This window comes from Uranotaenia lowii, chromosome 2, assembly GCF_029784155.1.
Source record: "Uranotaenia lowii strain MFRU-FL chromosome 2, ASM2978415v1, whole genome shotgun sequence".
In the NCBI taxonomy this organism is placed as follows: Eukaryota; Metazoa; Arthropoda; class Insecta; order Diptera; family Culicidae; genus Uranotaenia; species Uranotaenia lowii.
The window spans coordinates 323549941-323575810 of record NC_073692.1 but is presented as its reverse complement, the minus strand read 5'-3'; the positions used below and the strand labels follow the sequence as shown (position 1 = coordinate 323575810).

The 25870-nt window shown below is 36.3% G+C and overlaps 1 protein-coding gene across 1 annotated transcript in view; it reads left to right on the top strand.

Moving 5' to 3' along the window:
• The first annotated feature begins 929 nt into the window (after nt 1-929).
• LOC129749844 (uncharacterized) overlaps nt 930-25870 on the top strand; it is a 324747-nt gene continuing 299806 nt past the window's right edge. The window contains exons 1-2 of the mRNA XM_055744937.1: nt 930-1873; nt 9558-10754. The gene's annotated coding sequence lies outside the window, so the exon portion shown is untranslated. The remainder of the gene's footprint in view (nt 1874-9557; nt 10755-25870) is intronic.

Sequence of the window (25870 nt, the reverse complement as noted above, 5' to 3'; positions counted from 1 at the left end):
CGTCGGGTTTTTGACGTGGGTGTCCAAAATAAATTTTCGTTCGTTTTTTGAAACAAAGGGAATTGTAAAGAAGTTTTCAGCACTGATAGAAGAAACGTTCCAAAACAAAGTACTGTCAAATCATTTCAGATCCGACAACTAGGAGCGCTATGGTATAATAAACAGTGCGTCCAGATTTACGATGGTCCATGCTTTATTATATAAGTGTTTGGAAATTTCCTATTTTAAAACTTAAGTAAATTTACTTCAACTAACGTGTAAAGTGTGTTTCTGAATATATTCATCTCACGAGAGCTTTCACATGGCAATGTCTCAAAAGGGGTTCGTCGCTAACTTTGAAAGCTTCCTCCTTCAAACGAAGCAAGAAAAGTCTCACACATCTCACCAGCTACGGATGGCAGTGCTCCACTGTTGCTCCCCAATCGAGCTTTGGGCTTTGTTTTTTTTTTGCACGTTTCTCTCGCCTTCTTCAACATGCATGTTCACAACAAGACAACAACAACAGCAGCGTCGCTCGATGAAACTTGGTTGGCCAAAGGAAGAACGACGCCACCACCGCCGTACGGTGTAAAACCGGACCATCGTCAATAAAGCAACCGTCACCAGCCCTCTGACACCCCCTTACAAATTCACCCAACCACCCGGCAATTTCTAACGTGGAGCAGTGCGGTGTAGCGTGGACCCCATCATGCAATAGGTAGCGTGAATTATTTTTATGTTTTTTTCCTTCTCTCCAATGCTTCGCAGTTTCCTTCTCGCCCAGCTGTTTTAGTTTTTCTTTTATTACATCCATAAGACAGGTAAGTGTACGTTATAGTTGCGGTCCATCCGTCGCGTCGTTTTCATCGTCGTCGTCGTCACTGTTGGCGACGTCCGTCGTTACCCGGCTGAATCTGGTCTATCGCTCTTTAACCGAGCACCTGGAGCTCTTTTTCAGTCTTTCGACGTTCGCTCACAGGTGAACAACAACGACGACGGTGATCGGCGAAGGTCTCCTGCGTCTGTTTTCTTCGTCGAGTCGAGTGTTTTCCGCGGGTGTCCGGCGGTCGAAATTCCGCGCACGTGTGTCTTGGAAATCAATTTCAATCCGCAGGATTGTGTTTTTTTTTTATTTTCTACTTGTTGCTTGATCCGCGAACAGCTTTATCGATTTGCGACAACACACACCTGTTGCGATTGCTCGGCTTGGTGGTTTACCTTGCAAAAACTGACCGCAGCACAATCGTGTTCTCTTGTGTCATTCCATCTTATCTCGTTACCATCAGCGTTCGCATTCTCGGTGCAGTTCTGTGTTTTGCGTTCTGTGGTGCCACTTCGCCTCCTATGGGATCCAGATTCGTTCTTTGTTTGTGAACAGATCCAAGCGGCTTGGATGCTGCAAGCCAGGTGGACAGCAAAAGGGATGATCCAACAAAGGGGAACAAGATCTTTGCATATCCACGGACTTTACCACCTCCAGCCCCATCTTCAGCGTTTCCTGGCCACGCTCACATCCATCAAAAACCTGAAGCCGCTGCTGCCCAGGCTGCCTTGAGGCGTTTTCGGGGATTTTGTTTTGTTTCTGATGTTTCGTTCGTTTAATCATTCAATTATAAATAATCTGTTCCGAGCCCGCTCCGGCCCCTCCCTCGTTTGAATAATGTTTGGTGGGTGCTGACGAAAGAGAAAAAAATCCTAGTACCTAGTGAAAATAAGAAGATAACATCAATACAGTGCGATCTTGAAACTGGTGGCGTTTATGCTCTTGATTGTGGGGTTCCTAGGGTGGGCTATAATTGGTGAAGAATGAAAAAGTGACTTGAGACTTCTGGACCTGAAATAAAGGGAGACATACTTGAACTTTTTTGGAGCTGGCATCAGAAATTGAAAATTGGTAGGTAATTATTTAGATTAATTAAGGAAAATTATAAAATGTCAATGTTTAATTTAAAACTTGCTCACAAAGGAACCTTTAAAAAAATCTGTGAACTGTAAAGAAGCATAAATATGCATATATAGCATTAGAAGCTAAATTTAATATAGATATCTCTGAATAACAGTTGAATTGTCTGCACTTATTTGTTGAATTCGCCGATTGAGTCATTTGTATTATTTTATTCAGCTTGGATATCACCATACTCACAAACAAAACTGGAAACACAATCGTGTCCATCAATAGCCGAAAATCAAATGTCTTTTTCTCCTGCTTATGCACTCTGGTAGATTTTCACACTATCTCAGTTTTCTCGATACTACGAAGCTTGTTTAAGCCTTATTTTTTTAACTTATTTGATTTTTTTTTAAATATGTATTTCATTCATTTACATTCCTTACATACTTGTACCACCTCTAATGTAACTTTTCACTAGAACACAACACTAGCTACTGTAATCTGTGTTTACTTTTGGGCTCGAACTCACGGACATTGGCTCATGATGCAACTGACTTGCTAACTGAGCCATATCAAAAGCCCGGAGAGTGTCTTGCAGTAAATTTGAAATAATTAAATCGTTAAAAGTACAACTAAAACCTATCAGTAGCAATTGATGCTGGAATGATTCTAGATCTTTTTCGAGTGAATTTTACAAATGAATTTAATTTTTCTCTACTTTAAAAACGAACACACATATCGGATCTCAATGAAACTTCATGTTTCTTTGAAGGGATCTTATTTACTTAACCTTCCAAAGCCGTTCGCTAAATATCCGTTTCGGGGAAATATGCGTTGTAATTTGATTTCGTTCTCCTGGCTGTAAATGTTAACCGATTTTGATGATATTATATTCATTGTGTAGGTTATTTATTCTAATTACTCAACATTTCAAAATAAAGTCGATATGTATTACCAGGTTTTCAGAAACTGGTTCAGAAAGTTAAAAGTCCGAAAAATCAATTTTATTTTTAAAATGCTCATAACTTCTGACAGCTTTTCTGTATTTAATTATTTCATTGATGTTTGAAATTGTCAAAAATCCATCTATCCGACAATGTATAGATATGTTGGGGTCCAATGAAAGTTTTTACCGCTATGACAGATCTTCCGGTAGAAAAAAGTCTTACTTTAAAAAAACGACATCCAGTTTTGGCTTTGCTTAGCTGTATTTCATTTCTCAATGAACCGATTTTAAAAACTCAAATTTTAGTTTTTTGGCGTTAATTTGATCATTATTTTCATAGAACATACTTGGTATGTCAAAACTACCAGTTCATCAGTATATTGGAATGATGATAAAGATGTTTGAAATGTGCGCGTCGGGTCATATTGACCCAAACGGCTTTGGAGGGTTAACTCTAATGCGTATCTACATCTTTCAAAGATATAATGGCTAGCATCTTACAGATGCTAAAATAACCATCACTCGGAAAAAGCACTGTGTATGCCATGACCGAGATGCAATCTAATGATCTCTGGTTAAGAAGATTTGACCGATATCCACTAGGCCGTGGTCGGCGGCACAGTTCATTTCCTGAAAACTGTCTTCCAAAGGTTTTTAAGCCAAAGAGAGATTGCAAGAATGGTTTAACTAGTCAACAGTCACTAGTTCTGGTGATTTTTCGGCAATGTCTGGCAGGCTCGACACTATTCGAAGGACATTTCCCTTTAACAAAATTCACTGCATAGGCTTATTCCAATTAAATATTGACCCTAAAAATACGTTACAGTAGTTGACTTTAGGTTGGCGTATTACTCCAATTGCTTTAAAAATTGTTTGATTTGAGGCAAATTTTTTATGAGGCACACGTGACTGAATGATCACATCGCCTTCCAAGAAATCCCGTTAACTGAGGGAACATTGCTCACTTTTTTTTATTAATATTTGAATACTTAGGATGCGGTTTTTTTTCGTAGCAACTACAATTTTCAAAATACTTACTTAGGAAAGGAGTATGAAATGCATGATGACTAATATTTTTGCGACAAAAGGGGCGTTATAGTTAAATGTTACCACGAAACAAAAGATTTTTTGTTTCGTGGTAACTTTCTTTAAAATTGTTTCAACGTATCTCAACATCAAATTAATTGGTTTAGTGGCAATACGCAAAAAGCATATCAAAATCTACAAAGTTTTTTTTTTTGTTTTGACCCAACTGCTGATTTAACGTTTTCTTTCTATAAAATTTAAAATCTAAAAATGAACAATTATACTGCTTACATTTGGAATTAAAATTTAAAACATTGATTAATTATTTTCAGCTTCACAAACAAATGAAATTTTAACTTTATACAATTCGCTAGGTCCTCTCACTTTATCCTTTTTTCTTAGATTTTTTGCTGAACAATTTGTTAAGGTTCCTAGCAATTTGTCCTACACAGTCTTACTGATGGAAAATGTATCTTTTTTAATATCCATAATTTTCACAAAATAAAAATAAATAAAACACTTGAAATATACATAAGGGTGGCAGCCAAATGGATCATGTAGAATTCCACAAACCAACTAAATATATTTTGAAGATTGGCTCAAAGAACTGACCTGTTCAAAATTTGAGCTCAATCGGACTTGATTTTGGTGTGCCTCAAAGCTTCAAAAGTTTCGGTTTTTTTTACGCTTGAAAATTGCCAAAGGGGGGACCAAAGGAAATCGAACAAATCGAAATTTTAATTTTCATGCGCAATGACTTAAGAATGCATTAAACCGAAATTTAGAGTGCTTTGAGACACCCCCAAATCAAGTCAGATTGAGCTGAAATTTGACAATTTCATTTCTTGAGCGAATCTTCAAAACATATATGGTCGGTTTGTATGATTCAATCGTGAATTTTTTCCCATGTATTCATTGCCACCCTACTATACAAATGCAAAGGAATCTTTTGAATTTTCACATAAAACAATTCGTTGCTTCATAATGTTTTGATTTTATCAGAAAGGTGTTTGTTTTTGAGCCTTTAAAAAATTTATATGTATTAAAAGATTGTAGAATTAAATATTTTTAAATTATTAATAGTAGAAAACAGTGTTTGGCTTTAGACTAAATTATAGATGGTTATCTGGAAATTTTTTGATCTGTTCAAAATTATCTCAGTGATCAAAGTAACCTCTGTATACGGTACACAGTTAAACGTTATATACGTTCAAGTTAAAGTTATACCTATAACACTAAACATACCAACACTTTCTATATACCTTTTCATATCGCCATGGTTCAAATGACTCCTCACACATTTTCCGCTAAAACTATCATGTTTCTCTACCGATTAAAAAAAATGCTATTTCAAAGCTTGTACCGATACTCAAATATAAAAAAAAAAATTACATTTTGAAAATAAAAATATTCATATAGAAAAGTTTGTAAAAAACATTAAGAACAGGAGTAAAAGTCATTTGAAGTTAAAAAAAATATGACATTTGACCCCTCCTTGTACTTTATAGGATCAGAATTAAACCTTCATGTTCGATCTCAAAGACCAAACAGCCCCCTTTGGATTGTATTAAATTTTTAAATTAAAAAGATGTTCCTGAGTCAATAACTTTCTAATCGTGAAAATATATCTATACTTTTGCGATAATAAAAATCGTTTTACTCACGACATATTTCTCGGAGGGAAAACTTGATCTTCGTCAATAATTTAATGTTGTTTATGAAGTGGAAATTTTTTTAAAGATTATATATAAATTTTCAGGTTTGAGTTATTTTACATTACAAGTTGGTTATTAATTTTGAGTCCTAGCTTTTGAAGGTAAATTCTAGAAGTTGCAATGTTTTCATGAAATTAAAAAAAATATATATTGAAGGCTTCATTTTTAAGAAAACTTTTTGTATTTACTTTAAATTAGCAAGTTATAAACTAATTATTTTTAACCACCAACATAATCATTTGGCAATTCAAACAGAAAATAATTTTTACTCTTGAACACTCGATTAAAATTTAAGGTTCAAGTAAGAAACTTTGTTGTTTCCAGGAAACGAATACATTATATTTCCAGCTGAATTTTCACTTGAAGATCAAGTACAAGTTCTTTCACCCAGAAAAACTTAAAATCAATAATTTATTTCATAATAAGAATCTTGAAAATAGGTTTAAAAAATTTAAATCTTGATTTTTCAAAGAACTCATTCTTCAAAATTAATCCAAACTTCATTTTAAATCTGAGATTTATTTTAGGTTGAATCCTGCCTTTTGAAACTAAACTCAAATCTTAATTCCGTATATGAAAACGATTTTTTTAATCAAAGTTCCAAATATTTTTTTCTAAATTTTCAACCAAAAAGCGTAATTTGTATTAGAACCCTTAGATCTTAATTAAATCTTAAATCTCGTATTTTTATTCTGAATTTCTAGATTTCAATCTGAATTCTTTCTTCAGTTATTCATGTGAATGTCAACTTATGAATTTAAATTAAAATTGCGATTAATGACACTGTTTCAATTCTGAATCACCATTATGAAGCCTTCTGAAGTTCAAATTCTGTATTACAGTTCAAATAACTAATTTCAAATTAAAACCTTAAAAATAGATTATGATCTCAAGTATTTTCCTTCATATTCCTAAACTATGAGTTTCGAATATGGAAAATGTAACTAGTTTAAGTTTGAAATGCAAAACCAAGATTCAAATCAGGATTTTGTTTCATTAATGAAAAACGGAAATTTTAGAATAATTGACTGGGTATAGGATCCGAAATATTATCACAGACATAGATTTTTAATGTTAATGAGCAGCTCTAAAACCTCATAATCTGGAATAATTCTAAGCTTAGCTTTCCAGATATTTTTAGACGATTATTTGGGCCGTCAAAATCGGGCTTTTTTCCTAATTATCCGCCAATATCATAACTTCTTAGTTTATTTTAAATCATATGTTAATCTTCCAAAAATTAGCTAAAAAAATTTGGTGGCATTTGGTGGCAAAATTCAAATGATTTTGATGATAAAATGATAAAATCTGGTCAATCTGACAAACTAAGTCTAATTTTTTCGAAATTCAATATTTTGAACTAAATTTCTACTTACAAATGAGGAAATTTTCAAAAAAAACTGTAGAAGACCTAAGTTCTGAGTCGAGATTGTTACTCTTGAATCATTTTGGTCGTTTTGATTAAAAGTTTGAAATTTTGTGTTTAGAAAAATACTTTTCGCTTGGCATATTTAAACCCTCATAATGGAGAAGTGGTGTAGTTTCTCTATTTACAATATGAAATCAGAGTCCAGAATTTGATTGGTTATTTAAAATCCTTACTTATAAAGCATCAGAATAAATAAAAGAAAAATATACTTTTTACAGGTTGCTCAGTAAGTAGATATCGTTTAAACCGTCTGGGCTGATGATTACTAGTTCAAGCGCAAAAAGTAAGAAAGGAACAACATATCGTTGGATAAGTTTTTTTTATTATGTTTGTTACAGTTAATTGAACTACAAAATAAAGTTTAATCGCAAATGATAGTCAAAATTAAATGTCCCATATTTTTAAGAATCGAATCTGCAGATACTTATTCGTTCACTCTTAATACGCAAACTCTTATAAATGGACACAAATTTTAGATGAACAATATTTTCCATTATTAAAATTTGAGGAAAAATGTCAATAAACAAATAAAATTATACCATATCATAAGAATAAGAAATGCTATTATATAATTTTATAATAATTCTCCCTACTTCAATCTTTATGACTCAACTTTATGTTATTATATGTTGAACTCACCTTAATCAAACATGTATTCCGTCCCTTGAAATATAGGATCTTAAGCTGGCATGTTTGCCTAGATCATGGGTGGCAAACATTTTCAACAGGCGGGCCAAATTTCAGAAATGAAATTGGCTGACGGGCAAATTGTTCAGGAGTATTCAAAGAAAACAAATAATAATAGTTTAAAAAAAAAAACTATAAAAACATTTGTCTGGGTCACTTCGTGTTTAGATTCATCTTCATAAGTCATTTTTGAAACTTGCATATTTTTACAAATTTTGCTCCATTTAAAAATAGTAGAAATATTACACAATACGAATTGAATTATTCCTTCCAACTTGTGTATGCACGTCAATCTTTTCGAGAGATTCAAATATCCTCGGTATAGTCATCCCGGAAATGTGAAATCGCCAGACTACAATGGACATCAAGCCGATTTTATGGTCTCCAAATATTTAAAAAAAAACATCCATTTTATAATGTTTTCAAGTTCACCGTTCTTCTTGAAAAAAAAAAAATTATACACAAATAAAATAAACACAGAATGGAATTGTTAAAAAAAAGTAACGTTCACATGCTTTTGACATTGGAATGATTAATGAATATTTTTTTCAAAGAACTTAAACTATATCATAATACTATTGATTTTTCAAGGCACGGACCTCAATCTCAACTCAATCCAACTCTTTTTAATTTTTCCAGTATCTCGATTTAACATTGTTGTGTATTGGGAATGCATTCTATAAACAGGATGAATACGAATTCAATTGTTTAAAATCATTGCACTTTTTTTAAAGTTAAAAAATCTGCTTAAAAAATCGTTCTTCTGATAGATTTATCAGTACCAAACCGGTTCTAGTTGAATTCTACTACCAAACTGTAAATTCTGCCTAATTTTTCAATAGTGATGTACATAAATACCGAGCACGTTACCAGTTAAAATATATTTGAATTTGGTTTACTTTTTATGGATATAACATTTCCTGTTAAAGTTTAGCAAAAAATAACAAATTGGAAAAAGTTACATAGAAAACTTTCAATATTTTACATAATTTGTAAAAGTTTTTAAATTTTGATGGATGAACGTTGTTGAAATAGAATTTAAGTTGCGAATGGTTGACGTTGTTGTTAAAGTAAAGTTATAAATTTTATTCAGCGATTATTTTACGATTTTTAAACGCCAAATATTACGATTGATACTACCAAATGATTCTCCATGTTTCAAATAATATTTGGTGATTTAAGAAAAAATCCATTATATTCGCACACTTTTACGTTTGAAAAAAAAAATCAAATGTTCGAAATATGTATGGAAAATAGCCAAACACAACAACTTAAAAGCGTGTTTTCTCGATTTTTTTTTATCGATTAAAGTCGTTTTGACATCTGTATGTCATTCGCGACTTATATCAACGATGCAGTTGGCGGACAGCCATTGAAAAACTTATCCGGTACAATTGTGATCGATGTTTACTCTTGGGCTTGAACTCACAGACATCGGCTCAGAAAGTAACCGATTCGCCAACTGAGCTACATCAGAAGCCCATTTTCTCGAAGTTAATTTTTATACACTTTTACCCCTTTAGCTTGTATCAAATTAAAGAGATTATCAGATCTTTGTTTTGAATTTAGTTGGTGTGGATTCAGATATATTTATCTAAACGATGTAGGCAGACCAAGAAAAACGTTCAATTCTTAGAACATGGTTAGCGGGCCACAAAAAGTTGGTTGCGAGCCACATGATTTGGCCACCCATTGTCTAGATTATAAGAATGTTGTCATTTATAATTTCCTTGAGTTGTTTATAGTTTTTCCATATAAGAGAGCATTCAAAATCGATTTTGGATTTGATTCTTGCAGACATTTTAGAATATAAAAATTTAAAATCCCTATATTCAAAATCACCACCCTAACACCCCACCTTCTGTTTGCTCCATTCCGTTTCAGATGCTGTTCGTTTTCGTTATTGTTGTTTTGGAGTCTAACTAACGTGCTAGAACTTGGAGGCGGAACAGATTGGTCCAAAGGGCACACATATAGGTACCTACTTACCAGTTACCTTCCTCAAGGCGAAAAGGCCACAGATTTGTGTTCCCGTCAGCATCACAAACTACTGAGAAAGGTGTAAAAGCATCGAGGAAGAACAGCCACAGCAACGTCGACGACATCGACAGATGGAGCCAAGCCAAGGGGGATGGATCAGGGAAGATAGATCGAAGACCCAAGTTCTGGTTGACCATTAACCAGATGGCTGTTGACTGAGTGAATCTGGTTGTTATTGTTGTTGGGATGCTAAAGTGAGCAAACGATTAAGAGTGTGTTGATTATCGGCAGTTTTTTTTTCTTCTTTATTTTGGTGGGGAAGAGTTAATCGATACAAACGTGTGGATAAGATTATGTGAGAAGAAGCGAAAGAGTGATGAAGGAAGAAATTGAAAGCTCCCATCTATGAGTCAGCAAACACAAATTCTGATGCTTCAACTTTTAGTGACGGTCCCCGGGCAGAACTTGGCAGAATTGTGTGAAAATTGGATTTCTTTATTCCCATTGGCGAGCTGAAGCTGATTGGAATGTGCCTCATTGGACCACGGAAAAGTGGACGAAGAACATCGTAGCTTTGGATAGGGGAGGATTTAAATAGCTAGCTGTGTCCATTAGCTTGGCTTAGAGGACTACAAACACAAACATCGGTGGGGATTTCTGTCTAGCTCCATCCGTATGAACTGGCTTGAGGTCACGTTCTTTGGACTAGATCAGACCGAGGCTACCGTTTGCCAAAGTCAATGGGGATTGGGCAGTGTGAAGGAATCCGACCTTAATTGCAGCGGTTCTATTCTGAACTTCACTCTCTGGTGTTATTTCCACTTCTAGACGAACGTTCGATAGAAGTGTGTTCAAGTGCAAGTCTTAGAACCGAATGTGGTGCGATATAGCTGTTATGCCTACACAAAACTAGTACAGAAACAGGGTTCAACAGGAAAGCAACTGAGGAATTGGGGTGAAAACGTACCTACAATCGGAAGAAGAACTGAAAGTGCGGTAACTACTTTAGTATATGCACCAAAACTACACCTGGTAGATTGGCAATTGTGTCACGTTTTAAAAACTAGAGGAGCTGTGGTTGTTTTTCTGTTTTGCTAACAGGTTCGTATAGTTGCATTTTTTTTCTTTTCGTTCTACTTTGATAATAATATTATGTCTAGTTGAGGCGTGGGTGTAAGCCTGAACGTGGAAAAGTGAATCGATTTCGATGGAAATTTGACTAGGAAAACAATTTGTTGATATTAAGCCTTTCAACTTTAATATTTACTCATTACCTAAGTTTGGTTTTGAAATAAAAACCACGTAAATGAAACGTCTACAAATATCGAGAAAGAGTACAATTTGGTGCATTTTTTCGATAGAGAAAAATAATTATTGAAAATTAGGCAAACACATCACGTAAGTAAGATTAGCAAAAAGAAACATTGATTATAGGCGTATCCAACCTCACAAAGATTTTTTTTAATTAATACTTGTTTAACCCTTGTGTGCGTTGCAACATTTTCATTTAGGAAAAACCAAAATACGATCGCCAAGAAATTCATCGTCAATGTGTTCTTTGTCTTTTTACTGAAACTGCTTTGTATTTTAAGTTAAATAGACCCCTAGCTAATCCTGTACGAACTTGATTTCGCTAGCAACTGTAAAAATGGGAAAAGTTTAAATAGCAAAAACGACGGATAGCCAATATGAACGGACTCTTTCGTTGAACTATAATCCAAAACTGGACATTTGACTCATGATTCAACATTTTGGCTTGATTGATCTTCCACTGAAATTCAAGTGTTCAAATGTTCATACCAATCCATTTCCGTCACTTAAAACATCGATTTTTAATTGTTCATTCCCATTTGATGCACAATTTTGCCAACATAACATAACAAAACTACGAATTGTGAAAATGGACGACCACTATTTTTGACACCTTACGCAAAATGTGATAGTTGGAATAGACCGTCTCTTAAAATCCCGATCAGCAATATCTCATATTAATCCGATTCATAATAACGTCAAAATCGCAAAACTGCAAACCGCTAATCTGAACGACCCCTTATGTAAAATTTGACAACTGGAATCAATTGTCCGTCCCTAAAAACCCCTGTGTGTGAATTTACATTCCAATCTTACACCCATAGAAAAGGTTGCGAAAATCCAATGCCTGTATAGTAAATCACTGTGCCGAAAATACGCTGAAAAGTGTACTGTGTCAAAGATGAAATGTTTGGAAAAGCACTACTGGTATGAACTCAAGCTCCCAAGCCAAATAATACATGATCACTACATTCACGTGAAACAAGAAAAACATTTTATGGAATTTGCATCCAATGAGATAATGGTGAGAAATGAACTCACTGCATCACTCACTGCATCACTCACTGCATGAACATCTAATCTCAGCTAACCATTCGTATTTCTTACCCAGTACACCATCTGAGTCGGTTAGTAAACGAAAGTTTATCCGACTTAAAAATTGTGAAAATAAGTGTACGTACTATTTAATTGTTCAGGTAGGGGAGAGTGGGGTATCGTGGGCCATGGGGAAACGTGGGTCACTTTTAATATCTCAGATGTGTGTTGAAATAAAAATCTCAAACCAACTGTCATTGTCGTCACTTTGCGTGAGCATATATTTTTATATGTTGTTGACTTAAATACGCATCATATGCTTCTTTTATTTATCAAGCTAAAAAAGTTAGAAAAATTTACTTATATAATAAAAAAAACACCCGCTAATTTCATCGGTGGGGAACCTAAACTGCATAACAAAAATATGCTCATACGCTTATGACTTTAGTTTTTTCATGATCTTTCACGTGGAATAGGAATTTTTGATGAAACATCAATAAGTCACACAAACGCAACCAATTTGCAAATCAAAGCTTGTGGGGAATCGTGGGCCACACATCTTGAATCACCTATATTTTTATGTTTTTATGCACATTCAGAACTTAAAATACGTTTTTCCTATCTGTAAAGTTTTGTTATGCCTAATGAAGTGTTATGAAAAATATTTTGTCCATCCTGTATAAGGAATTTGGTCAAAACGTTCGCGAGCCAGGTTTTGGAATCTATTCGATCATACAAAGCTCTCTTTTTTATTTCATCATCTGAAATTGCTTTAAAATAACGAAATGAATTAGGAAATCACAGTTTTGGGTCAATTCATAATCTTTGCATGTTATTTGGTCAATTTGGAATTGGTGGCCCACGATTCCCCACCATTTTTCAAAATCCTTTTTTCAAACAGTCAGAATTTGGGGAAAATAATTTATTAAAAATTTTAAAAAAAATCTTATGGTACCTTGAAAATGGAGAAAACCATACAATTTTTTATTTTCATTTTATCTTTTAAAATAAAGAAGTTATGGAACATCGAAAAATAGTGGCCCATGATTCCCCACTCTCCCATAAATGTTATTTTACATTAAAAGTTAATATTTTTTCGAATCATAACTTTTGTAAAACACGTTATAGAAGATGCCAAAACTTTTCATGAAGCGTGAAAAAATACGGGGACTTTCAAAGCAAACAAAACTCTCATATTTACTTGAATTAAGACTTTGAAAGTTACATATTGGTTGACAAAAAAAAAATCAACTGCCCAATTTCTTTGAGTAAACTTTTTGTACTCATCAATGAACTTTAAAGTTGCAAAAGTGATTATCATGTACGTTGTATGTGACTTATTTTGCCCATTAATTCCCATGAGTGAACTGTATGTACTCATTAACGAACTCGAAAGTTGCAAAAGTATTTTATATGTACGTTGTGTGGGACTTTAGCCACATTATAGACACAAAAGTGCTCAAGACGGGATTTACTAAGTCATGGAAAGTGTATTGTGGTGCTTTCAAAATCACATCACCACTTCGAGTTTTAGTTTAATTTAGAACAATATCTAGGCGTGTTCGATTCTCACCACGAAGGTCGGGGTTCGATTCCCAAGCCGGGCAAGTTTTTTTTCAATAAGTAGTTTGGTACTTGAGTGACTATTCTGATGCGGTATATGTAGGAAATGCAGGAAAGAAGCATTTGAGCAATTTGTCGAGTTTGGAATCCGGACCTTGGCATCATGGCGGTCCCATGTACTGAACAAATTAAATAATCAAGAGAAAGTGATATGAACCGATGCCAAGGGTGCAATTTTTTGGAAGCTGAATAGAAGATCTTAAAGACTTGTTTTGGTACTTGGAAGTATCAATAAAAAATTAAACCTTAATTATGGGGCTGAATAAGCTTTTTTGTGCCTATTTTATGGGACTTTTGGTTGTTTGGGTTGTGGTATATCTCAGTTGACTTGACAATTGACTTCTGAGCTGATGTCCGTGAGTTCAAGCCCAAGAGTAAACAGCGAACACACACAGCAGTAAATACTCTTGCACTTTTACATGTTTTAATCTTCAAATAATTGGAAGAAGTTATTGATACTAAATTCACTTGACTTATGACGTAATGCAAATTCCTGAACAGAAAAAAAATGCCACTGTGAATTAAGATGCCCATAACAATGAAACCGTTCCAGCTCATTGCTCCTTTTTAGTTTTCGAATCAGCCATCAGCCTTATAACAAAGCTTGTAACCGTCCATATTTGTACGTTCCCTCGTTTATTTGAAATTTCTCAATTTTCTTAAAATTTATAATTAAACATAAGGTTAAAATCACACTTCGACCGATTTAGCTAATTAGGGTAGTTTTAAGATCAAAAAGCCAACCAACAAACTAAAAACGCAATCAAAAATTTACTAAAAATAAAACAAATAAAAATAAAAATCCAAATATATCAGAAGATAGAAAAAGTTAAAAATAGGTTGCGGCACAACGTCTTTTTCAAATTTAAAAATACAATACACTGCTAGGTTTTGTAGACAGTAGCAACAACACCACACTCTCCACAAAACACCACAGAACTTTACCAAAGTGGTATAATATTGCCCTATGGTAAAAGTTCATCAAAAAATGGAAAAACGGAGTTGGAAAAAGGAGACTTCCGCTGGATCTTCCACTTCGTTTCGGACCAGCACAGAAGCAACACTTACGTTCCAAAAAAGTGTTTGTTCGGAAATCTTAGCTTCGAACTAAGCGTAGTTCCGGGAGTGCCTAGTTATTTTTAGTGGCCTCTTTTACAAAAAGCTTGTGCTTAATCCTGTGGTAGCGTAAAATTTCTACCAGGAAAAGCACGAAACCGAACTCTGGTCCAGCAGAAGGCTGAGGTGGAACACCTCATTTTCGGAAATCCCAAAAGAGCGTCCAACAACATACGCTCTAGCATACCTCGTGGTTGGAAGTTCCGACATAGAGCGACACAACAACATCCGCTCCGACGGCCCCGCGGTCAGACGCACCGGAAGACGGTGTGGGATCCCCCATTGGTGGCCGAACCGTGAAATCCGGGCTCCGAAGACGTGGTCATCAAATCGCAGACAAGAAGCTCGAATCCAAAGTTCCGACGGCCTCGTGGTTTCGGAGTCCGACTGAAGGATCCGGTCCTGGATCCGAGCGAATCCAAGCAGACCCCAAACCCTCCGATCGGTACCTCGGGTGTTCCAAGCAGACGATCATCGGTAGCGGCGGGCCCAGACACTGACACCACACACATAAAAAGTAAGTTCGTCATGTTCAACCTTAGCTAGGGACGTTAGGGCATGTTAGGGATTGAAGTGCCGAATAAAAATCATAAAATTCGGTAACTAAGTGTGATTTCTACCTCCTCTTATCACTTTCTTAATTACGGCAAGCTTGAGCCGACCCTGGGAATCTTGGGGAATCTCTTGTGACTGAGCGGGCGTAACGAAAGGAGAGTTACATTTTGGCGACTAACGTGAAAAACAGCTTCCCTGTTTTTAAGATAACTGAGGGGGGAGAACGATTAAGACCATCGTTTTCATCGGTGTTTCTGAGAAATCCATGTTTAGTTACCAAAAATCTTGACGTGAACTTCATGTAATGGAAAGTTTTTTGTGTTAAATGTAAAAGCACGAGGTAAAAGTCAACCTCACCTTCGAAGAAAAACTTCTATTATAGTTCAACGATTCGATCTCGCGTTCGATTATATGGTGCAAAACTACAAAAATAGATCCAGATCAATATAATCAACAAGCAAATCAAATTTTTCTAAATTAGAATCAGCAAATTTTTCATTTTCCAAGTTAATTAAATTCATTTTAAAAAAAAAGCATCTTTTTACTGTTCATAAAAAAAAATTCACAATGGAAAACATCATTCCACAGTATTTCACAATGAATGTATCACATCTCAGCGACGATGAATTGATCCACGAGTTGATCATTCGCCGCATCGCTTTTGTAGGTGACTCTCGATCTTCGCAAGAGCGAAACTGCAGAAATGCATTAAAACAAGAAAAAATAGACGGTCAATCCGATATCGAATATGTAGCGTGTTGGAACTCAGTTCAAGAAGAGTTGCAATTGTGCGACTCGAAAATCACAGAAATCACAAATTTTCTAGAACCGGGACGGAACAAAAAAGTTCCTGATCAGAAATACAAATCGCGTCTTCTGCATTATCTTTTTCGAGTTTTGAGATTGAAACCGCATACGGGAGATGAATTCGAGCTGTCTAATATTTCCGAAACAGCAAGTCTTTGCGTTAAACTGTTAAACAATTATTTTTCATTAGTTTCACCTTTTCCGGCAGTTCGAAGAGCCGAGAACGACAGCATAAATGACACTTTAATCCGCATGCGTAATGAATCTTCGAATTCAATTAATCAAAACGAACCCATTGATACTCAAAATCCCACAAATTGTTCAGAAATCCTAGAAGAAAATAATGATGAGCGAGAAGAAGATCATGTAGAACAAACTCCATCTCACTGCGAGGAAGAAGAAGAAGTGGGCGGAGCAGTTGGTGGTTCCTTTGATCCGTCTGTTGATCAAGAAATGCACCGATTACGTACAGAGAATTCGAAACTAAAAGCACTGCTCGAAAATGTATTATCGCGTATGGAACGTCTCGAAGCAGATCGTGTTCAAAAACCAATTGTCGCTTTAAATAATGAAAAACAAATTTCCACACAAAATCGTAAAAACCCCACAGAATCGATACAGGAGTCTAGTTTATCTAGCCCAACTGGGCCTAAGTCCAATTATAAAGAAATTTTAGGTTGGTTAGAAAAAGAATATGCTTCGAATAATTTGAATACACTTAACCGGGATGATTCGAAAAATCAAAAGAGTACTAACCAGAATATAGATGTGGTGAAATCCGCTAAAGTTGATGATAAATTAAGCTACAATTCACAGATTCACGAACCCGCGGGAAAAAGATATCCGATCCATAAATGGAATATTAAATACGACGGTAACGACAATGGTCGACGTCTTAACGAATTCCTTAGAGAGGTAGAGTTTACCGCTAGATCTGAGGGATTTTCCGAAAACGAACTTTATTTTTCCGCGTATCACTTTTTCACAGGCAAAGCTCGTACCTGGTATATGGAGGTCAATGCCCATAACGAGTTGCAATCCTGGTCAGCAGTTGTTTCAGAACTCAAGAGGGAATTTTTACCAGCTGATCTTGACTACCAATATGAGAGACAGGCACACTTACGTAAACAAGGCTCAAAAGAGCGTTTCCAAGATTACTACTTGGAAATGTCTCGCATATTCCGAAACATGTCTATCCAGCTCGACGAGCACAAAAAGTTCCAGATTCTATTTCGTAACCTCCGCTCGGAGTACAAGAGCGCCATGCTATCCGCAAATATCACTACAGTAAACAGTATGAGGGAATTCGGGAAGAGCTTTGATTCCATCAACTGGCAGTGGTATGTGAGGCCAGAACGTGATCGAGTCTCCGATCGGCAGGTTAACGAAATCGTATCTAATAGTAGGTCCACTAACAATAGACAGTGGAAGTCAGGGGAGAAATCTCAAAGAGAGTTCAGGAACTCAGAACGGTACCCAAATCCGAGGAACAGCTCCAACGACCATCAGCCGAAACACAAACTTCAGTTTACTAAACCCATCCAACCTGATAACAGATCAGACCAAATTGGGAAATCTGATAACCCGAAGCCAGGGCCCAGTCGAGTTTTGACTCCCCTGGAACGAATCGTGAAAAGTTACCTCCCACCGAAGGAGGGTACTTGTCTGAATTGCCATAATTACGGTCACAATCACAATCAGTGTAAGGAAAAACGATTGACGTTTTGCGAAGCATGTGGTTTTCCCGGCTTTTTCGGAACAGATTGTCCCTACTGCCCAACAAAAAACGTGACCAAGACTACCCAATGAGGCGGGGTGGTCAAGCGTCACTTCTCGAAAGTCCTCAGTCAGAAATCGAACACACAACAGCTATCCTAAGCCAACTTGGTTACCATGAAGTCTGTTGCCATCCACAACGTGAGCAGGAGGTTAATACAATTTTTCTCCACCCACAGCGTTATGACAACAGACCTTATGTGAAAATCGAGTTGCTCGGGATTAAGCTCATTGCCTTATTAGATAGTGGTTCAAATAAAAACATTTTAGGAAAAGGCGCCCATAAAATAATTTCCAATCTTAACATCAACTTGTCATCTACTGATTTGACTTTAAATTACAGCAGAAGGTAGCCCAGTTCAGGTATTAGGAGAAGTTGAAATACCCGTTAATTTTAACGGAACAACTAAACTTGTTAGTTTCGTGGTTGCACCGTCACTAAACCGACAGTGTTATCTCGGCATGTCCTTCTGGGATCAATTTGGGATCTACCCATCGCTTCGCGAAACATTCATCGAAACAATGGATGACTCGGTCGAGCCGATGGAGGAAGAGCTCAAATTGAGTCCCGAAGAACTGTCCGAACTGGAAGACATTAAAAATCTATTTTTAACTCCAAAACCTGGTGATATAGGTCGCACTAGCCTGCTCACCCATACAATAGAGATAGCCGATGAGTTTCAAAGTCTGCCTCCAATCCGCAAGAATCCATACCCGTGGAGTCCAGACACGCAGCGAAAAATAAACACAGCGTTAGACGATATGATTCGCGATGGCATTGTTGAGCGCTCACAATCTTTGTGGGCACTGCCAGTTGTTCCTGTGGCAAAACGAGACGTAGATGCTATTCGTCTGTGTCTTGATGCGAGGAAGCTCAACGAACGGACTAAACGCGACGCGTACCCGCTTCCCCATCAAGACCGGATCCTTAGTCGTCTCGGCTCGTTTCGCTACATTTCAACGGTCGATCTCAGCCAAGCTTTTTTACAAATCCCACTAAACCCCAAATCACGTCAGTATACAGCTTTTTCCGTCCCTGGGAGAGGACTGTATCAATACACTTGCCTTCCTTTCGGTCTTTCAAACAGTCCCTCTAGTCTCTCAAAGCTCATGGACATCACGCTAGGATTCGGGGAGCTCGAACCCCACATATTTGTATATTTGGACGACATAGTTGTCGTGAGTCGAACGTTCGAAGAGCATGCAAATATGTTACGAGAGCTAGCAAAAAGATTCAAAAGGGCCAATCTTAGAATAAACTTAGAAAAGTCTAGATTTTGAGTACCTGAATTGCCCTACTTAGGGTATATCCTATCAACAGACGGTTTGAGACCTAACCCAGATCGTGTTAATGCGATCGTGACTTATGAGGTACCCAAATCTGTTCGTGCATTAAGAAGATTTATTGGTATGTGCAATTATTACCGGCGATTTATTGCTCAATTTAGTGCACTTACCGCACCACTAACAGACCTTCTTAGGAATCGCCCTAAGAAGGTAGAGTGGTCGGCTGAAGCGGATCAGGCATTTCGGCGCATAAAAGAAAGGCTTATCAGCGCACCAGTGATGGCAAATCCCGACTACAATTTGCCATTCACTGTACAGACAGATGCCAGCGATCATGCTGTTGCAGGAGTATTGACCCAAGTGCATAATGGGGATGAAAAGGTAATTGCCTATCACTCGGAGAAGCTCAAAGGTGCTGAGCTTCATTATCATGCCGCCGAGAAAGAGGGATTAGCAGCACTGAGGTGTATCGATAAGTTCAGATGTTACATCGAAGGGACTCGATTCACCTTAGTGACTGACTCTTCCGCTCTCACCTTTATAATGAGATCTAAATGGCGAACCTCATCCCGATTATCACGATGGAGCATACAACTGCAACAGTATGACATGCTCATCAAACACAGAAAAGGAAAGGATAACATAGTTCCGGACGCTTTGTCCAGGTCTATGGAAGTCTCGGAACTTGTCGAAAATCGGGACTGGCATTCAAAGTTGTTTGCCTCGGTAAAAGAAAACCCGGAAAAATTTCCTGACTTTAAGATCGATAATGATCTTTTGTACAAATTTGTATCGGCCCAGTCCGACGTTCTCGACTATGCTTTTGAATGGAAGTTATGCGTGCCAACGGAAAAGCGAAAGGAAATCCTAGCACAAGAACACGATAATTCGTTTCATGTGGGGTACGAAAAAACCGTAGAAAAAATCAAAAAGGGCTTCTACTGGCCTCGCATGGCGTCTGACATTAAAAAGCACGTCTTGAACTGTGAAACCTGTAAAAGAATCAAACATTCCACCATATCCGTTGTTCCAGAAATGGGAAACCAAAGAGTCACGACAAAACCGTTTCAGATACTCACAATCGACTACATCCAATCACTACCAAGAAGTTCCAAAGGCAATGCACATTTATTGGTCTTAATGGATGTATTTTCCAAATATTGTCACTTGATTCCGGTTCGAAAAATTTCTTCGAGTAGCGTTTGTGAGCTTCTGGAACAGTTTTGGTTTCGACGTCTTTCGGTTCCCCAGTTTCTGATATCGGACAACGCCTCCATTTTCCAATCGAAAGAATTCCAACAGTTCCTCGCTAAGTACGAGGTAAAACACTGGGCAAGTGCCAGACATCGTTCACAAGCGAACCCAACAGAGCGACTGAATCGCACAATAAACGCGATGATAAGGAGTTACGTTAGGGAAAACCAGCGAGTGTGGGATTCTCGAATCTCCGAAGTAGAGTTTGTGTTGAACAATACTGTTCACACAACTACTAAGTATACTCCCTATTATGTGATCTTCGGTCATGAGATAATAACATCAGGTAGTGAACATCGTTTTCAAGATCGAGATACTCTTTCTGAAGAAGAGAGAATTACTAGAATGCGAGTAGTAAACCGGAAAGTATACGATAGGGTTACCGAATTCTTACAGAAAGCTCACGAGAGTACTAAGCGTAGGTATGACCTGCGGCATAAGCGATATGCTCCAACCTTCTCAGTTGGCCAGCGAGTGTTTAAACGAACGTTTAAACAATCGTCTGCTGCGGGAAATTTCAATGCCAAGTTGGGTGAAGTGTACGAGCCGTGTGTTATAATCGCGAAAAAAGGGACATGTGCATACGAGGTGGGAGACGAAAAAGGGAAAAGTCTGGGAGTGTTTTCTGCAGGAGACCTCCGGGCTTAGTTCAATTTCGAAAAAGGATCGAAAAGTGCATCGTTGATCTAGATGGAGTTTCAACGACAGAGTTTTGGCATTGTTCAAAACCGTTTCTCAACACCAATTATCTCTTCGTATTCGAGCAGCTTCCTCTTGATCGAGATGTGCAAGCAATGCAGACCTGCATGTGCAGATAGATTGCAGTTTACTAAAGGTACCTTTGAAAGAGAAAACATATTCACACATTTATTATTTTCCATACAAAACAATGCTTTTGTTCTTCTTATTCATCATTTTGCTGAACATAATATAGTTAAAAAACACATTTTGTATTATGAACGCGGTTAAACAAAAATTCGAGCAGTTTTGTTCTTCGTTCCATCTTTGAATATGAAAAATAAATGAAATGACGTCACTCAGCTGAGAACAGTATTTATTTGATTTGCTTGCTTTATGATGCCGAATGAATTGAAAAATAATGACAATAAATTAACATTAATGATCATTTGGCCAACTTTTAAAAAAAATGATACTGTCTTATTTCCCTCGAAGTAATTTGGATTATTTGAAGATCGAATCGATATTTATTATGTTTCTAAAAAAACAAAATCTCTTCTAATAATAATTAAAAAAAAAATATTGGAAGCAAAAACAAAATGGAGTATACCCTCCAATACTAAAATGCACCTCGCGCGATTTTTCTTTAGATTTTCATTTTGAAATTTTCAACCATCTGATCAATGGTGAAAAGAAAATCATTCTTTTGTTATTTATTTACGTTTTCCAAATATTTATTCATTTGTTATCTTATCCCATTATTTATTAATGTGCAGTTACGTACAGTTTTGTTTTGTCAAAGAGCTGTATATAGTTGTTCTTCTTCGTTTATTTATTTGAATTAGTTTAATTAATATCTAGCCAAAAAAAAATTAACTGGCTTTGCTAAACTTGAAGTGAAGTGTTGTTTGAAGATTGATTGGAGGTTTCTAATAGAGTGGTACAGGTGCGGTACTACGGTGGAAATTTGAAAGTCTCCCTATGAAAAAAATTGCTTCCACAATTTTTTTCTCCTTCGCCGTGGGGTAGTGTAACCGTCCATATTTGTACGTTCCCTCGTTTATTTGAAATTTCTCAATTTTCTTAAAATTTATAATTAAACATAAGGTTAAAATCACACTTCGACCGATTTAGCTAATTAGGGTAGTTTTAAGATCAAAAAGCCAACCAACAAACTAAAAACGCAATCAAAAATTTACTAAAAATAAAACAAATAAAAATAAAAATCCAAATATATCAGAAGATAGAAAAAGTTAAAAATAGGTTGCGGCACAACGTCTTTTTCAAATTTAAAAATACAATACACTGCTAGGTTTTGTAGACAGTAGCAACAACACCACACTCTCCACAAAACACCACAGAACTTTACCAAAGTGGTATAATATTGCCCTATGGTAAAAGTTCATCAAAAAATGGAAAAACGGAGTTGGAAAAAGGAGACTTCCGCTGGATCTTCCACTTCGTTTCGGACCAGCACAGAAGCAACACTTACGTTCCAAAAAAGTGTTTGTTCGGAAATCTTAGCTTCGAACTAAGCGTAGTTCCGGGAGTGCCTAGTTATTTTTAGTGGCCTCTTTTACAAAAAGCTTGTGCTTAATCCTGTGGTAGCGTAAAATTTCTACCAGGAAAAGCACGAAACCGAACTCTGGTCCAGCAGAAGGCTGAGGTGGAATACCTCATTTTCGGAAATCCCAAAAGAGCGTCCAACAACATACGCTCTAGCATACCTCGTGGTTGGAAGTTCCGACATAGAGCGACACAACAACATCCGCTCCGACGGCCCCGCGGTCAGACGCACCGGAAGACGGTGTAGGATCCCCCATTGGTGGCCGAACCGTGAAATCCGGGCTCCGAAGACGTGGTCATCAAATCGCAGACAAGAAGCTCGAATCCAAAGTTCCGACTGCCTCGTGGTTTCGGAGTCCGACTGAAGGATCCGGTCCTGGATCCGAGCGAATCCAAGCAGACCCCAAACCCTCCGATCGGTACCTCGGGTGTTCCAAGCAGACGATCATCGGTAGCGGCGGGCCCAGATACTGACACCACACACATAAAAAGTAAGTTCGTCATGTTCAACCTTAGCTAGGGACGTTAGGGCATGTTAGGGATTGAAGTGCCGAATAAAAATCATAAAATTCGGTAACTAAGTGTGATTTCTACCTCCTCTTATCACTTTCTTAATTACGGCAAGCTTGAGCCGACCCTGGGAATCTTGGGGAATCTCTTGTGACTGAGCGGGCGTAACGAAAGGAGAGTTACAAGCTTGATAATGATTTAATAGATAAACATAATGTTTATGTTTCCTCGAAATCCATGAGTTCCAGATTTAAAACAGCGCATAAAATCGAACTTGCTGCTTACCGGTCGATCGTATGGCGTTTGTTTATTACACGAATCTGCTACATGGTTTATCTTAATATTCTTTTTAGTTTCGTCAAAACGTTTTGTATAGATGATTTTGAAAACAATTTATCATTGCTTTTCAAAATAGGCTGAACTAAGTTTATCTAGAATGTTTTATTGAATAGAATCACTTGTTATTTGTTCGTAGTACATCGAATGTCCTGTGCAAAATGATAGAAATGTGATGAAGGGGTAATGAAACTTGTCATTTGTATGTATAAATTTATTGGTAAAATTTGTTTGTACAATTCAAAATGCTTCACTCGTTTAACAATCCATTATCCTTATTATTTTAATTAACAAGTTTAAACGTTTATCCATGGCATTAAAGCTTTATTGTACTGAAATTTTTGTAACAACAAATTAAGGATATGGTAGTCTTTAATATTGTTTTTAAACCAAAGGTTTAAATACTCTTTGTGCCATTAATGTCAAATTGTTAGATTCAATATCAACCTTATCGGTTTTATTTATATAAAAAAAATATTTAGAATTAGGGGCAAGATGAAAAGTTTAGAACAAAATATCATTTCTATTCAATAAAGTCTACATTTTTTTTTCGATTCATATACTATTTTAAGTTTTTTATATACAAAAAAAAAGCAATTGAACATAATTTGTTTTTTTGATGTTCAATTTTAGAAGGATTTCACTTTTTGATATTTTTTTAAAATTGGCAAACAATAAGACACCCTGTGCGGGACAGCAACGTTTTTGAATCCATACATTGTTTCATGCAAAAGTCATTTAAAATTGCAACGAATTGATTCGAATGAGAAAACTGCGATAAAATATACATTTTTTAAGGGATTTTTCCATGATTTAAAGTACAAGACATATTTCCAAATTTTACATCAAATCAAGTTTTACATGAAGTGAAAAGCTCAGATTTTTTGCTGTGCAGTTTTACCGGATAGGTTTTTTCATGACCGTCCGCCAAATGCATCGTTGATAAAAGTTGCGAATCACACAAAGCAGTAAAATCGACCATAATTGAAACAAAAAAAAATTTAAAAAATAATATTTTGGAGACATCCTATGAAAAAAAACTTCTTGATTTTACTTCAATCAACAAGTTTATTATTTTCAACCACAAGCATAATCGATTTTAGTATTGGTGAAAATGTATCAATTTTTTAGAAATAAGAGTGACAAATAAGGTTTACGGTTCAAATAAGGATAATTTTCTACACTTGTAAACTCGCATAAAGTTTTAGCATTTTGATCTTACCTTTTTTAAGAATCTGCAATTAAAATTATGTTCAATGTAAAATTTTAAATAACATTTTCAGCTGAATTCCACCTGGTGATTAAATACAAGTCATTTTTAATCAACAAATATCATCGATAATAATTTTATATTTCAAATAATAACCCCTGTAAATCAAGTTTAATTTTTTTTTTCAAAAAACACGTTCTTTGAAATGAACCCAGATCTTATTCTATGTTTGTGATTTTCACCAGGTTTGTGTTTCTAGAATGACTCTGCATGATTGCATTTAAAAATAGACATTCAATCAGGAATCAACGTTATGAAAATGCGATCTCCTTTAATTTTAATCCAGAATGGAATTCTTGTATTGATATTTTATTTTGATTATAAATTTGAGCTGAATCTGAAAATGAATTAATTTTGAATTTTTGTTGAAATCAATACTGGTACATCTTTGTACCTGAAAATGATCACATTTTCATATGTGATGAAAGAAATTAGAGAAACATGAACTATCAAAGAACGAAAGAACATAAGCCGTAAATATCATGAAAATTTCGAAAAAGATACAACGGCTCACCGACAGGACTTGAACCTGCAATCTCCGCTTCGGTACAACGGCGCGTTAGCCAATTCCACCACGGTGAACGTGATGGAACCGGCGAACACGAGCAATCGAGCTCTGCCGATCAACTGCTGGACCTTCTATCGAAACACCATGTATATCCCGCATGTGATCTTTCCCTCTATTGATCTCTCTTGTTTCTCTAACCCCACCCATCGACTCGGGATTTTAGCCGAACGAGCACATGGTCGATTGCTTCGGGTTTGCCGCAACTTACGGTCAGATGAAGAAGCAATCAGTGCCGCTCAAGGTTCCGAGCAGACCAGTTACACAGGGAGGTGTTGCTCTGTTGAAATCAATACTGATGTTATGAAATCGCTTGGTACATCTTTGTACCTGAAAATGATCACATTTTCATATGTGATGAAAGAAATTAGAGAAACATGAACTATCAAAGAACGAAAGAACATAAGCCGTAAATATCATGAAAATTTCGAAAAAGATACAACGGCTCACCGACAGGACTTGAACCTGCAATCTCCGCTTCGGTACAACGGCGCGTTTTTCATGATATTTACGGCTTATGTTCTTTCG